This window comes from Tupaia chinensis, unplaced genomic scaffold (genome assembly GCF_000334495.1).
Source record: "Tupaia chinensis unplaced genomic scaffold, TupChi_1.0 Scaffold000356_1, whole genome shotgun sequence".
NCBI classification, from domain to species: domain Eukaryota; kingdom Metazoa; phylum Chordata; class Mammalia; order Scandentia; family Tupaiidae; genus Tupaia; species Tupaia belangeri.
This window is the reverse complement of record NW_006159851.1, coordinates 7,322-11,015: the sequence shown is the minus strand read 5'-3', so window position 1 is coordinate 11,015 and position 3,694 is coordinate 7,322. Positions and strand designations below refer to the sequence as shown.

Sequence of the window (3,694 nt, the reverse complement as noted above, 5' to 3'; positions counted from 1 at the left end):
AAGAAGAAGAAGAAGAACCTGGCTTTTGATAGCAAGTGGACCAATATGGTAGATTTCCTACTGAGTGAAGCAAGCCAGGCTATGAAGGAGAGACACTGTATGTCTCCACTGAACATATAATGACTGTCCACACTCTATGGCTGAGAGTAAATGATTGGAGGATATAGAAATGTGGGCAATGGTTATGGATATGGGGTATAATGTGACAAGGGGGTAGGGGAAGGAGGAGAGTCTGAGGAAAGACATTAAGGAGAAAATAGGCAAGACTTTTATAGGACACAGAAATTAATTATCTGTTCATGTATAGTATCACCAACTGGACTGGTTTGAAATGCATTCATGTTGGAAAATTCACTTTATAAGCTAAGTGATGCTATAGTGATAGAATGTATAAAAGAAATTAAAATAAAATAAATAGAAAGAGATTCCTATTATATAAATATTATGTAATTTGTTTGACAGCTTTGTCATTATACTCAGCCAGTTTTGCTATCAGTTAAACTTTTATCAAAGAATATTTATCAATCAGCTAGTGGTTTGTTGGTTAAGTTGGCTGGATCTCACATGGCCAACCATGTAGTTTGACTCCCAGACTCAGCAGCTTGAGAAGCACTGTGGGCATGTGTGAAGGCATGCCCAAAACCCCAAAAGGGGTGAGATAAAAAAAGAAAGGGTTGCAATATGACCATTCCCCATAGGGGATGCTTTCTCGTGGTCTCCCTCTCTCCCTGTCTCCTTCTGGTGAGCACCTGTGCATTTTGGCAAAGTTTGAAGAAAAAAATAGGTATTTTTCAAGTCCTTGTTGACCTAAATGAAACAACTATTACAGTGATCTATTTGTGCCCAACATGACAACCTCTCAAGTTTTCCATCATGCCAACTACCTGATTGTAATGCTAAAAACTTTCCAACATTAGAAATATTTCAGGGCCAGCCAGGTGGCATGGCAGTTAAGATGACTGTATCCTGCTTACCAACTGCATGGTTTGAGTCCTAGACCCTGCAGCTTGAAAAATACACTGGGAGCATGTGAGTTCATGCCCAAAATCCTGAGAGGAGAGTGAAGAAGTATTTGCTGCATTGACAAACTCCCCTCAGGGGCAATCAAAACAGAATTAATTAATTAATTAATTAATTAATTAATTTGGAGAGGTTTTAGCTATAGGGTGCATTTGTTTGCCAGAAAGACAGAGAGACACAGAGATATAGTAAGTGAGACATTACCCCTCAGGGGTATGAGCACGCCACCAATCCCTTCTCCTCCATTCTTCTCTTGGAATCTTGGGCCTGCACTCACACATGCCTGGTGTGCGTTTAAGCCACTGGGTCCAGGACTTGAATCTCAGTCAACTACATGGGAGTCCAGTGACCTAGCCATTACACCATCTGCTGGTCCCAACAAAACAGAAATATTTTAAATGTTTAATGCTGTAGATATTATACTAAGTCTACTTATTAAAGGACTTACTTAAATGTGGTGTTGTTTTTTTTTAATTTTGTTATAAGGCATGCACATTCACCAGAGATATGGAAAGAGACAGAAAGCAAGAAATCACCCCTCAGGGGGACTGGCCATGCCACAATTCCTTCTCTTCCATTATCCTTTTGGGATTTGGGGCATGCATGTGCCTGATGTGAGTTTCTAGCCACTGGGTCTGGGACTAAAACCACAGTTATGCCACAGGGAGTTTTGTGACATACCCATTATACCATCTGTTAGTTCCTACATATGTATTTTAAAAAGTATTCTCCTATTATTGGTGGGGAATGTGAACTAGAGGGGACAGGTATTCTGAAGCCAGTTCTTTGTTAAAATATGCACATGGGTATCATTGTCATGAGTATGTTGCCTGTAGCCTTCTGTGCTAAGGATACAGAGGCAGGAACTGTATGAAAATAAAAGATAAGGTTGGTGGTGGGAGCATGTCTGCCTGCTGTTCTCTATTGAAATGTTGTAGTTTTTAGTATATCTTTTTAAGTCTAATTGCTTTTAAAATAGAAAAATCAAATATTTTATTAGAAAATGACCATTGAATTTATTACTATTATTATTTACATATTCAATCACTATACATGATTTAGTTTGTGAAATGATTAGGAAATCTTTATGCAACTCATTATTGATATTAATTTTAACAGTGCATCACCAGTAGTATTTCATTGATGTGTGATAGCTCTTCCTCTGGGGCTATAGACCAAAAAGGAACAAATAAAGCACATAGGCAACAGGAAGGTAAGGATTTCGTTTTACGAAAAATCATTTGATAGTATGTTGTTAACAATATGAACACTGATATATTCTAATAGCCAAAGAAAGTCACCTATTAAATGCACAGTAATGAAAAAGAGAAGTGAAATGGTAAAAAGTTGTATATCTTAACAGGTGTCTTCAACAGCGTAGACAGAGAGCCACTAAAGGAGCTCACTTCTTAGTTGTATTGCTATTGCAAGACACACTAAGATCTGAGGAAATAAAGACCAGGAAAGGAGTAAAGGAGGGAATGGAGAATGAGAAAGGCGAGGAGTAAAGGGAGTAAATTAAGGAGAATGTGTACTTAATGGAGGATGGTAAAATGATCCTTTAGAAAAAGGAAGAGTGGGAATTAGAAATACAGGAAGAATACAACGTGGCTTCCAATACTCAAACTTGTCAGAGAAGTAGAGCACAATTTCCCCAGTCTTTCTGTCATTCTCACTATTGGCAAGGTGTTAAGGATTGAGGTGCCCAGTCATGCAGAGCTGTTTAATCTGCCATAGGTGAATGTAAGTATAGATGGTCGGTCATCAGACATTGCTAGTTCACGGGATGGTTTTATGTGGGCCAAAGTAAGATATTAGAAGAAAGTAGGGCTAGTTATGGAGAGGACAGGGAAAATTTAGCCTGAGATATCTGTTCTGGGGATGATGGCCATGCCACAATCCCTTATCCTCCATTCTACTCTCAGGATTTTGGGCATGTACACACATACACCTGGTGTGCGTTTCAAGCTTCTGAGTCGGGGACTCACGTCATGCTCAATCATGGAGGAGTCCAGTGACATAAACATTACACCACATGCTGGTTCCGTATTCTGTATTTAATTTTTTAAATTTATTTTATTTTAATTTCTTTTATACTTTCAATCACATTTGTTATTTAGTTTGTAATGTGAATGTTCCACCATGAATACATTTATCACCAGTCCAGTTGGGGATACTATACATGTTATCATCAACACATAATAACCCATTTCTTTGTCCCATAAATGTCTTGCTTCTATATTTTTCTCCTTAATGTCTTTCCTCAGACTCTCCCACTTCTCCCACCGTCTTCTAAGACTGTACCTGATATCTATAACCATTTTCTATGTTTCTATATCCTCTAATCATTCAGTTTCAGCATAGAGTGTAGACAGTCAGTATATATTAAGTGGAGACATGCAGTGTCTCTCCTTCATAGGCTGGCTTGCTTCACTTAGCAGTAAATCTTTCATGTTCATCCACTTTCTATCAAATGCCAGGGTCTTGTAGTATTTTATGGCTGAGTAGTATTCTACGGAGTATATGTGCCACACTTTTTCAATCCACTCATCTGCTTGTCGTCATTAGGGTTGTTTACATGTGTTAGCAATTGTGAATAATGCCACAATAAACAAAGATGTGCAAGCACATTTCTGACTAAGCATTCTTCTGTCCTTTGGGTGGATACCAAGGT

General features: G+C 38.4%; 1 long non-coding RNA gene across 1 annotated transcript in view; it reads left to right on the top strand.

The window, feature by feature from the left end:
* LOC102501264 (uncharacterized) overlaps positions 1–2,227 on the top strand; it is a 7,530-nt gene extending 5,303 nt beyond the window's left edge. Inside the window, exon 3 of the long non-coding RNA XR_335203.3 lies at positions 2,140–2,227. This is a non-coding gene — a long non-coding RNA (uncharacterized LOC102501264). The remainder of the gene's footprint in view (positions 1–2,139) is intronic.
* The last annotated feature ends 1,467 nt before the right edge of the window (positions 2,228–3,694 follow it).